This window comes from Apteryx mantelli, chromosome 10 (genome assembly GCF_036417845.1).
Source record: "Apteryx mantelli isolate bAptMan1 chromosome 10, bAptMan1.hap1, whole genome shotgun sequence".
NCBI classification, from domain to species: Eukaryota; Metazoa; Chordata; class Aves; order Apterygiformes; family Apterygidae; genus Apteryx; species Apteryx mantelli.
The window spans coordinates 14,433,689-14,446,855 of record NC_089987.1 but is presented as its reverse complement, the minus strand read 5'-3'; positions in this window follow the sequence as shown (position 1 = coordinate 14,446,855).

The following is a 13,167-nucleotide window of genomic DNA, read 5'->3' as shown; positions in this document are numbered from 1 at the left end:
GTAACTTACAAGGCCAACACTCTTCTTTCCTGCTACTCCTATTGTTTTCACTTCCAATTCACTATATCCATGTCACCAATTTGATTTCACCTCTGCTGAAATATTTGCCTTTCTCCTTGACTATTTATTTCAACTTCTTTTTCAGAGTCCTTCTCAAACCCACTTTCTCCTCTCACCCCACCAGAGGGGTCAACAGTGGCCAATTCAGAGCCCTTCACAGGCATACATTCAGACAATTAAAAAGAAATCAAATTATTCAAATGCAAGTCCTAATCGACTAAAAGGGGAGCAGAATATAGCCTAAAAAGACAGATGCACATTCCTTTGCAGGAGCAAATTAGTCACTGAAAAATAGGTACAAGTACCATCATCTGAATAAACAAGTGACCTAACTATCTGCAAAAGGACGAATTGCATATCTAGCATGAATTTTAATATCTTGGCGGTATGACACTAAAAGATTGTTCTAGTTTCTAACCTATAAAGATTGCCTGCATTGGTTTCCTCCACAATACTTTTATTTGGTTGCTCTCTCCATGCTCTCTCCAGTCTAAAAAAAAATCTCAGTTAATATTTTCCTCTTTTCTCACACAACTCTAGCTGCTTTTCCCTATGCTCTATTATTAAAACACGTCCAACGCTTCAGAGTGTACACCAGGTGAACTCATGAAATAAATGCTCTCTTCACAGAAGAATATACTGTAGTTTTAATTTCTAAGTCTACTTTTTATCTTATAAATCAAGGGTTCAACCCTCTTCCCATTTTGGATATGAAGGCATTTCCTTTCATGGACTGAGTTGCTTAGTGGAGTCCTAAACTTTGTTTCACCACAGAGCAAGTAAAAATGACTGGGTCTAACTTCATGATTTCCAGATATCACTAGGGTGTGCTGTAGATCATGGAATTTCAGTAAAGCACAGTTATTAATAGGGAAAAACCTAGCTGCTATACTAAATATTTTAAATTAATTACAAACATAGAAGCCACTCAACACTAATTCAAATTCATTTTAAAACAACATGCACACTCAAGAGAGGTAATACAACAATTTAAAACATTTTTGTTACAAAGGCTTAGTAAACATACTGTGGTACACAGTGAAAGAACTAACTAGAGTTAGGCAGATAATCATAGGCCTAAATTGCACGTGGATAAGTAAAAACCAAGAATGCAGTCCAACGAGAACTGAAAAGTGGGACTAGAACCAATGTATGTAACAAGCCAAGCCACAAGCAATAAGGGACTCATTGTGGAAACTTTCTTTGATACAAATTTGTGATATTATTGAAGTCACTGGAACTCACAAGGGTAAGGCCTGGGGATGCGTAGTCACAGGTTAAATAGTAATTATGTATATCATTTAAAGTATATGAACAATAGAGCTGCAATTCCCAATGAGAATAACAGCAGAATGGAACCAAATCCCTCACAGGAGCCTGCACCTGTCAGATACCGGCTATTTTAGCCAGAGGGTGCCCAACACGGAAAAACACTGGCCAGGAATGGGACCTGCAGCCTCTTGAGGAAAGAGGCTGCCAGCTCTTGGCTTCCACCCAGTCCCAAGCCCAGTTCCCAGGAGATGGGAAGCCTTGCTACAACACACACCCAACCAGCCACTCAACTCTGGAGCATCTGCAGCATCTTCCAGCTCTTGCACATGTAACTTCAAATTTGGGAAAGAAACATATAACCTGGCATGTAACCTTCAGTGGCTGCCAACCCTCGGTGTAGTCAACAGCAGTGAGATAAAGAACCCTGCAGAATAAGGATCCTGAATCAGAAGAGCTTTTAAGCACATGCTTAACTTTAAGCATATATTTACACTCAGAAACAACCACAGATTTAAGCACAAATTTCAAATCGAGCACCTATTTCAACACAAGCACAAGTTTAAATGGTTTACTGCACTGTGGCCAAAACTGTCAAGACATATCCAGTATATCATAGTTAGTGGTAACAGCAAACAGAATTACCACGTGATGCTTCAGCAGGCTGTACGAGCTGGGTTTGGTAGTCCTACACCATGAACCATGTATTCATTATTATAACAATTTGTATTACTATTTGTAGCATCTAGGGAACCCCAATCAGGGCCCTATTGTGTTACAGACTGTACAAGCACAGAAAAATGGGATGGCTTTTATAATGAGTGTATCACAAGCCCCACTGCCATAATTAACATTGATTAGCATCAATGCAAACAGCATGGGAAGACAAAGATTGAGCCAATCTGGGAACTGAGGTTGCCTCCCCCCTCTAGGGTGGCTCCCCTGGTTCCCAGCCGGGGAACAGAGGGGAGGCTGTTTTCAGCGGGGAAGCTTCAGTCCCCAGGGCTCCACTCAGCAGCTCTCATGAGCTCATTCTAGGGACACGGGATTCAAAGAGGTATCTTTGCCACTTACTAATCCAGTCTCCGCTACTGCAGGCAACCACATCACATAATCCTGCCCTTAAACCTCAAACCATTTAAAACCAGTTAAGAGTGCTTGTTCTTCCTACTCAGACCATACATCTCTCCAGAAATAGCTTGGCTGAAACACGGGATTAAATTGTATATATATTTATGCCTACACCTAAATACTGAGAAACCCCTGCTATTTACTGTAGCAGATCAGTATTAGTGTGAAATGCAATGGCTAGAAATGACCTAAAACAAGAATTAGAGTCAGACTTTCAGAGTATGCAAATCAACTGAAGTCAAAACACCAGTACTGAATCTGTTCCTTAATTTTTGAGCTGGATATTCTCCCTTGCTCCCCCACACCCTCTTCCCAGCATTTGTTACTCCTCCCCAATACTGTTGTGAAACCATCTGGTTACAACCACCACAATCAATTCTGATCAAAAAGGGAATGTTGGCAATCTCTGATCTAGTTAATGTTTTAGAAAAAGAACAAAAAAAGCCAGATTCACTTTAACTGAAATCTCAAAAGAATGACCTGAATGGACATGAGATGTGGAGCTGCAGGTAATAGCTCTCCTCCCTCTGATGTACAGCCCTTGCTGGATCTGTAATTATCATATACATCTCCCCATCCTAGGCCCATGATATCTTCTCAGGTTTGCCTTGGATAATTTCCCTTCCAACTGTAGGAAAAACAGTGTTGACAGCTCTGTAATGCCAGCAGAAAAAGGTAACATTTTGAAACGGATAGTGTGAAATTATAGGGTTTAGTATTTTGATCATGTTCATTAAATTACCTTCATTAACCAAATGAGATTCCAGACCTGAAACTTTCCTATGAACCATATTCTCCCCAAAATTTTTCTGCACGTTTTTATTGTGTAACCTAAAGAAATACAGCCACCTTGAATTTCACTTTTCTATCTAGTGCCACACAAAATATATCCACAGAAAATATATTTACACTAGAAATTTTGTTCAACTCCACATGACATCACTCCTGTCACAACCTAACCTGCAATCTTGTCTCTCCTCAGACTCTGTACCTGTCTGGAAAATTCTCACAAGCATTAAATTAAACATTCACGTAAATGTTTGCAGGATTACACTGTAGCCATAATTTCAAACGCACACAGGATATGTTTGTGAGCTCAACTATAGTTACATTCTGGTGTTTTGCTACTTTTTGCTGTTTTGGTATTGTAAGTTTTTTAACTTAATTTTTTAAAGCTACTTCCTGCAATTTCACTCACAGGGAAATGAAAGATAATTCTATAAAGCCTAAAATAAACTTGGATCTGCTGAAAAATTCATCATTTCACTCTCAGGCTTCCACCAGCTGGGCTTGTCTGCTTTAGGTTTGACACCCCCAAGAGCTACAGGCATGACTTACAAAAATGAACAAATTTACATGAGAGTGATGAACATATCCTTTTTTTTTTTTTTAATCTTCACTTTGCTAAAATATTGTCCACGGCACTTATTACTGGAAGACATTTATTTTGGGCAATTTTTTTATCACTCATTTCTAAGACTGTGGTTGATTTATGTTATTCACACATTTGGAAAGGTAATGTCCAAATACATACACTTCTCCACTTGTACTTCTTTCAGGTTTGCTCATTACATTTGTTAAGCTACTGGAGATACAGTGAGGACCCCCTGAACACCAGTTAAGAATAAACCTGAAATGAGAATAAATTACACACACATATCAATTGCTACAAGTCCTGTACGGAGTGAGACCTTTTTACATAAACATCTGCTGCAAAAATAAATCTGATACATTAATAAAAGCCCTCCCCACCCAAATCAAACAAGAGAAGTATAACAGTTATCAGATCAGTTAAAAGAATAAACCTATTAAATAAATAAGTTTGCTCTACACCAATTTATGTCACTGTGGTACTTAAGGCGAAACCTTTTAAAGGAATAGATTTACTGTGCATACGGATCTCCACTGGGTATGTGTAATTATGCAAAGGAAAGGCATTACTTTTAAAGTGGATGAATGGGTGATACTTTTTGATTTACTGCTAGAAACAGAAAAATGGTAATGGCATGAAATAAGCATTTGCAAAACCATTTTGGCAGACAGAAAATGTTTGATTTACCTAGGGCATCCATCAGGTTCTATATTTTAGATCAAAGTAGATAAATGGAAAGGCAAATGGATATTTGGAAAAAAAATCTGCTGCTTTTCTGTCAACCCTGCAAGTAAGTTAAATGTTTGGAGGAAAGAAAAAGCCCCAGGCACTTTGGATAGAAGGATGTCATGATTCATCACTGATCTTGCAACCAGAGTTCTGTGTATTTACCTGGAAAGGTAAGAATGTCATGGAAGTGACTGCAACCATCTCATTTGGGCCTGATTCTGACAGATGATTTGAAGAGGCTGGCAAAGTTCAGCATTTCCAGCAGACACTGGAGATCAGATAGTGGGTACTCTGGATTGTATTTTCCTCTCTTTACTCCACCCTTGCTTACTCTCTTTTTCTTTTCTCTTCTGGCTTGAATTCACACTGGTGAAGAAAATATATTCCAGTCAAGACATTCCCTCTCCCCAAAATTGAAAACTGTGCTGCCTTCTCAGATCCTTTCAAAACCTGTGCAATACGAAAATACACTGAAGGTAGGATAGGGCTTACTGGACAATTATCTGTGACAAGTCAGGAGATGAAAGAACCAGAAACCACTTTCTTTCTATGGCAGAATTCTTCCTTGAACTTCCCAGTGAAAAGCATATTTCTAGGTGTGCCATATTCCTGTTCCGCATCTTTCAGACTGAAATATATCCCCATGAGCTGTGCAGCGTATGGACTGCGTCCAGCCTCTTAAAGCATCATCAGACCTGTGGTACATGTGTTGCACAGATGGTCAGAATGTACACAGCAAACGAAAATGTTTGGGGCACCTCCAATTTGCTGTGCTTGTACAAATCAACAGGATAGCACATGCACAAGAGGCCCAGCCACAGCAGACTTATTGTGAGTGTGCACACCTCATGCAATGCAGACGGCATTTTCAGTAAGTGTCAGATTTGCTATACATGCACTATAGAAAGGATCTACTCACGTGCAGAGAAAAGGCTGGGATTACTAGACATCTAAAAATCTTGACTAATGTACAGAATCCTTGAATATTACTTCTGGACAAAATTTCTGGCTGGGGCAGGACAGGTCTGGGTAAATTCTATGCAAGTCCCTCTGCCTGCTCAGTCAAGAAATAATGCAGAGGGGCCTGGGGCCTTCCCAGAGCTCTCCACAGTGCTCCACATCATCACGAGCATGAGAAGGAAATCCACGGGCTACTTCCATATCCATTTATTCCACCGAAGGGTCACCCAGCTCTTAGGAAGCACTGATGTCTTTTCCTCAGATACGTAAAAATGTCAGCAGGACTTAACATTAAACAGTAACAAGAGAGAGCAGGCTGCTCTCTAGGATATTTCCTTTACGTATTTAATACAAATGAAATTCAGCAGTTATCTGCTGCTGTTGATTTACATGGCCTGTGTTTTAACCCAGTAGCTTGTCCTTGAACACTGACACAGGTTGCCCAGAGAGGTTGTGGAGTCTCCAGCCTTGGAGATATTCAAAACCTGACCGGACAAGATCCTGAGCAACCTGCTGTAGTCTACTCTGCTTTGACCAGGGGGTTGGACTAGTTGAGGTTTCTTCCAGCCTCTGTAATTCTATGATGAATGTCTTCCCCTTCAGTTTTGTAGATGTGCTTGCCTTCCAAAGAGTAATTCATTGTTCATACCATGGAGTTTAAAATGGCATCTCTATCCTAAGCCATGCGAGAGTGCAAAGGTGCTATGTGTGCAAGGTGGGCCAAATCCTCTGCAGTGATCTGCAGTTATCAACGAAAAGGGACCAAAAAATATGAAGCTTCACCAACAGGAGAGAGGGTGAGGAAGGACTATGCTAGCACACTGCTTTGTTCCAGCATCTGTGACTGGTAAACAGCCCTTATAAGTAAGGCTTTACATACACAGCTCCAGAGATGAGACGAAGGCCAATACATCTTCAGACCAGACTCAGCAAGCCACATCCAGACCTTTTGTGGCTATATGTCCTCCAGTCTTGCTTCTCCTCTCTGCCAGGCACATCCTTAGTCATGCCGCTCTGAAACTAACAGCAATCTGCCTACAGACTTCCACGTGCATAAATGAAACTTTCAAAATCTAGACACAAGACTAAAAGACCACCAAATGCAAGATGTGCATACGCATATAACACTTGATGTACCTATGCAAGCTGAAGATTTGTGCATATCCAGGGATATCTGAAAATTGTACACCTCGTCTGTAGGAAAAATCATAGCAAGCTTCCACGCAAGTTATAAAATAAGCATTAAAATATTGAGCTAGGAGTAAGGCCAGAATGTATTTCTCCTCTTGTAATAAATCAGCACTGTATGTATATATTAAATCCAATTCCTTGATGTGTCCAGTTTCAGTGATAAAAAGTTGGCGAGCAGGGCAAAAGTTATTGGGTAGAGATCGATATGCTTGCCTGTTGTCCTTGATTGGCAATAATGCAACATTTTCTCCTTGACTGTAAGAGGCGCTTTTGTGATTTGGGAGCATAAAGAAATTCTGTACTTGACAGATTTATACAGTAGGAATACGCTAATGTCCTTTGACCCGCTTAAGAATAAATACAACCTACCAAATTGTCATTTTTATGGGTATTTACAACTGAGGCATTTGTAAACCTAAGAACTAATATTTCCCAAAGGAAATCTGTGCTCTCGAATCTTGATAAATTATTGAAAAATACAAGCCACTACCAGTCCTACAAATTTTCTCTTCTATTTTTCCTATTTTTAGTTGCATAAGAGTTGTCAAATCAGATTGGGCCACTGATCTATTTTGTCAGGGATGCTGCTGCAGCCATGGCTAGTGCTTCAAAGGAATCCTATAGTATTTTTCACTATTTGATCAAGGTTGTGTAAAAGAGAATTCTTTCCTGAAACTTGCAGTTTTTCAGTATGCAATTGGAAGATTAAACATAAAATTATTTAAGCTCTCAAATTTACTATTATAAAAGTATAGCAAACTATAATTCCCCCAGCCTGAACACCAGTGGCTTCATTTGCTCTCATGAATGCTCCAGCAAAATTTCGGCATTGTTTGCACAAGGCCTAGTACAAGGACTATAATAGGCCATCCTGATTCATCCAAATGCCACTGCTCACCACTTTGTGGGTGTGAGGCATGTACTCTGTAAATTTGATAACCATGTTACTGACCAACCACATGCCTAGTTTCTTAACTCTGCAGGCGAGGTGACCCAAGAAGCCTCCGCTTGATTGCTGTATCTTAACTCCACGCCATCTCACCTACCTGCCCACTCGCTGCATTTGTTCCTTCCATCACCTCTGTGCTGCCTGTGCCCCCAAAGGCTTTCTGAGAAACCAACCAACCAAAAAGATCTACCTGCAGATGAAAGAAGGAAACAACTGAGATGAAGGCCTTTGTGCCTTTGCAGATCTTCCTCGGGAAGATGACAGAGCATGACCATACCTCTGTTCTATAGCTTGGTCTTGAGGAAAAAGAAACTTTTGACAAGAAATTGATTTTAAATATTGTCACCCATAGCAATAGTTGAAAACAATTTCCTTTTATCCTTATTCTCCAGCTGAAAGTTGACAAAAAGTCAACACCTTTCAGGACAGTATCTAAGACAGAAGACTTGCAGTATTTTTCCAGCAGAAGCTTATTTTTTTCTCCTTTTGGTTATATGCCTGTACAAAGAACAGATCCTCCCATGAAGAGATTTGCAACAGTTCAGATCTTGACTAAAGCATCATGACGTGGAGCTCATCTCTACTTTTACTCCTTTTCTAAGGGCAGCTGCTTCTCTATTTTTCTTTGCGCATCTGTGGACAACAGAATCTTTTCTCTATCACAAGAATGTCTTCATTAAGTCAGTTTCTGCCTTCAGCTTATTCTTAGTCTTCTGCATACTATAATCTATGTGTATGCACAAGAAAGGCTTGAGAGGCAAAATGAAAAAGCAGGAAGCTGGAATAGACAATGAGACAGGAACTCTGGGAAACTTAAGCGTCTTTTCTTGCCCTCACTGTGCTGCCTTCTTTTCATCCTTCTTTACTGTTATATTTGGGATTCCTCCTACATTTGCATGAAACATGGCTTCCATCTCCTGTTTTGTGACCTCAATCACAAAATGAAGTTAAGGCGTGACACAGCTAATACAGTGACTACAGCATGAAGTCACACAATTCTGAATTCGATTACTATCTTGAACACTTAATCTCATACAAGATTTGGCAAACTTGGATTTTTAAAGTTACTTTTACACTTAACTTACACTTTTGCATTTAATGTTGTTTGCAAAGCACTAAGGAGGTGCTAATGCCAGTATATTCATCAGCTCCTATACCTAAACTAGAAATCCTACCCCTTTTGCATGGGCAGTAGGACAGAAGTGGAAGTTACATGTGCATTTTAAAATATGAAATGGAAATCAAAGATTAGCAAGGATTCAAGAACTATGGATAACAGGCAAAATTGGGTTGCCTCTGCTTAACCTGGCAATAATTGTGCGCATGTTTATGCTAAAGAAAAGGATCATGCACCCTTTGATATCTCCTTCTTTTAAATTTTTCATCTGTTCCCCATTCTGCTGATACGAAGATAGATGTTGTTTTCAAAAACAACTAAATGCCTACAGCAGAAGGCATCTATTAGCAGAGAAACACCAAATAATCCAGCATTCCACTCAACTAAATAGCATCTACATCCCATTCATTTTGAGGAGAGTGATGTCCTCTGGAAAAAGAAATTACAAAACATAGAGGCTTACAGCCCACTGAATTTACTTTGCGAAACAATGAAAATTTGACAGTGACAGGAAAGAGAGAAGTTAAACACAGAGCGACTTCCAGCCCAAATCAGCAAAATCACTTTTTGATATCTAAAAATAACCCTACCTGACAATAAAATTAATAATTTTTAATCAAGAGAATTCCTCTCACACATCTTTTCACACCCTGAAGTGTTTCACAAGGAACATATTAGGCTCCCCTTACTTTACTACTTCTAGAACTTCAAACTGTAAGCAAAGAAACTGAAAGTAGGTTGTGAATTGCAGCCTTTTTGTCTCAGGTGAAAGGCTTTCATATTTGCATTGCAGAAAGAGTTCCTATTTTTCCCCTAAGATTATCTGTGCACTTAAAGATTGGAGGAAAAAAATCATCCATTACTCTCAACGTTTCACTGGAGACCAGCTGCCCTCACTTTTGCTTCAGCTGCTGCCTCTGTTTTCTGTATTTGCTGCAAATTCTACACAGTCTGACTGGAAGAAACAACTGTTCTCTGAATGTGAACGAAGTGTAGGGGAGAAAGGGAGTAATCTATGAAGGCTGGAATACGTCAATGCCCTAAAGGCAACAATCTGAGATAGCGTATAGGGAAGCAGTAACTTTGCCAACTGAAGAATAATCCGAGGTAAGTATTTAATAGGTCTGTCTGGACTTGAATAAGTGAGTGTCTGAAAGTTTCTTGGTGACAGATGAAGTCAGGAATATGAATGGATGAAGTGAAGTAACATCTTCAAGTTAATATTGAGTAAGTATGGGCTTAACGATAGAAGATTTCTAACCATTCATCATATGAGAACACTGTGACTGAAGTTATTAAACTTAATGCAGGTCTTTAACAGCCATTATATGGAAAACAGGCTTTCTATCCCCAAAACAAGCATTCAAAGGCTCAAATAATCCTTGCCATCGAGCGTCAAACAATGGTTAGAAGTAGAAAAAAAAAAATGGAGAAAACTTTCATACACCTCAACATGAACAACTTATTGCAAGCCCCAGTACAAGGACAGATTCTTATAAAAGCAAGGAACTAGTTGGGTATATTTCCCTGATGACTCTATGGAGGAAACCCAGCTCAATAAACCTCTGAAGGACTTTAACTCCTGATAGTATTTCTGCAGCAGGGAGTCCACAGTGGAGTGTGTGTAGGGGGGTCACATTCAACTAAGCACCATGGCACATTAAGCCATAAAAGGAATATCTCAGCCCAAACCTCCACCCTTTTTGAAACAAGATGATAATAAACAATAAATCCTTTAGGTTTCACAGACCTGTGATCACTTTGCAATCACATTGCAATGCTTATGAACAAGAAAACACAGACAGTTCTGTTCCTAAGCTCCATTTCTAGGTTCCAGGAGTTCTTTATTATGCCAGTTCCAGGACACCGTACTTATAACATTAAACAAAAGCTGAAAACAATTCTTCCTCTGAAGAGCTCCCAGTTTATATGGCAGAAATGGCTTCAGTACAGTAAACACTGAGTGCTGCGTGGATACCAGGGGCAAAGATGCAGAAAGTGAGAGAAGTTTTGGAATGAAAACCTTTTAATGGTTTCTTTTTGAAAATAAATACATTGTGCCTAAAATCTGCTCCTAAACCAAGCAGCTGTGAATTCCAAGTGCTATGGAAATCACCCCTTATTGCCACAATTATCCTACAGAACGTCAGCTTTCATTTAGCAAAAACGTCTCCCTAAGCACTCATATCAGCAGAGACTATCTTGGAAACATAACCCAGGAGTGAACTGATGAAACAACCCGAAACTACAGTCAAGAAGGAAAAACATTCCCATTCACTTCTCTCAAGAGTGTCATATAATGTAGCAATTTATCAGGGACTTCAACATTTTCTTACAGCCAAAATATTTTGGTTTCCTTCCCCTTTCCTGCTCTGCCAGGACCTGCCTGCAAGTCCTTTATATTCTACAGTTTTCCCCCAGTGAGGAGTTTGCAGAAATAGGGGCTGGAAACAAGAACTGGAATCCAGCTTGCAATCAGGGAGTCTGGAGAGACAAAATAATGGGATGATGTGCTGGTACCACAAAGAACAGCTTAAAAGCTGGACTGGCTGCCTAGGTGGCACAAGGAATAAAATGATCTCTGAAAATTATCTGTAAATCTTATAAGCCTAAGTATTTCCAGCACTGAAATTTGTTGAAAAAAACATCTGTGCTATTAGAACCAGGCAAAGTCAATAATGATGCTCAAGAAACTAAGGGCTACTGCACTAAAATTTGGTTCCATTGGCCATGTCCAAACTGCTGGGCTGGTGTGCTCTGCAGATGGAGGACCTAATGGAGAGCATCACTGCTCCTGCCTTGCCCATGGGTAATTTTCCAGCGCAAAAGGGGTGGTGATTTGGTAAAGAGTTGGAAAATGACTGGTGGCCTATATCTAGACCCAAGAGCTGGAAAATATTTCCAAGTCTCCAGTTAAATAAATCTAAAATGCTGTGGGCTAGCCAGCACTTTCATGGAAGTCAAATGTACGATGGCAAATGCCAATGTTAGTAGATAAACCCAAAACTGGGAGCCAAGGTTAGCACGACTTTCTGGGACTGCACCTCTTCAAGTCACCTGCTTCCAGTGCACGATAAAAGTATTTAAGAAGAGAGTGAAGGTTTATTAAGATTTACATATTGACTTAAACCACAAAGTACTATCATTTTTATTATCGATAAGTTTAATGACTACTTATTTGTAATTTCACTAAACAGACCCCATTTTTCCAGGTATCTTTTCTGCACTAAAGGTGGTACTGAATCTTTGTGTGAATTCATTTTGCTACACAAATATATATTTAAATTCTTACTGCCTGTTTGTAAGTTAACACCGAGAGCCACACATGAAGTACAGGTGGGCACATTAGGGAACTGTGCTGTGAGCAGCGGATGTTGTACTTCCGCAATCTATTCTTCTCTTAAGTTTCAGCACAGAATGGACACAAATAAGTATAGTAACTATGCAAGAGCAAAACGTGAGATAAAGAAGAGATCCAACAAGAAAGGGAGGCCACTATCTGACATTTTAAAAGGGCAAATCGAAAGCAATCAACACCCAACAAAATGCTCAGTGTAGGATGAGGTGATAGCTTAGGATACACTCAGGGTACTGTAATGAGGCTAACAAGTGCTGTGTGTTTTAATGTAAATTAACACAAGACAATCTCTTCACATATTTAAGTGATGCACTTCAACTTAATTAATACATATTTAATAGAAGTCTTCTTGAACAGCTGTTATTTACTTCTGGAGTTTCTACACATTAGCACTGCCTGCTTTGTTCTGCTCTAAAGTTATTCACGCTCCAAAGTACTTTAAGAACTCGGGCTGTATAAAAATTGAACACTCTTCCCAAAAGACACAGCCTTTATGATAACTTAATATTTTTACATTAAATATTCAAACACTTTCTGAACAAAAGGTCAAATTCTATTTAAAGCATCTGTGTGAAACAAGCAAGCAGATGCTTAATGCTGCTAGACAAATACTTTCCGCACAAAGAATGATAAAGAGTCGGTGATCAATCACCTTCCCAGGCTTTAAAATCAGCTTTCCTCTACTTCTGGTCCCTAAATTCTGCAGTTACAGTTTATATGTAATAATATAGATCTAAATTACGGCCTGTTCCTCCTGCAAGCATTACACAATGGTGTGCTAAAATGAAGTACCAGCAGAGTGAAAGTGCTGTCTACGGTATTCGCTGCATGTTCTGAGCATGACACCAACCCACTAGGGTTTTGTCTTACAAAGACTACTGTGTATGACATTGTTTCAGTTACAACTTATATATAGCATTGAAGTAGTTTTCACTTACCAGCCCTTTTATTCAGATGTAAATCCACTGGAGTCCTAGTCACTTCCGATATTTCAGGATGCGTGTGAGTATAAACCAACACAAGAAACATGC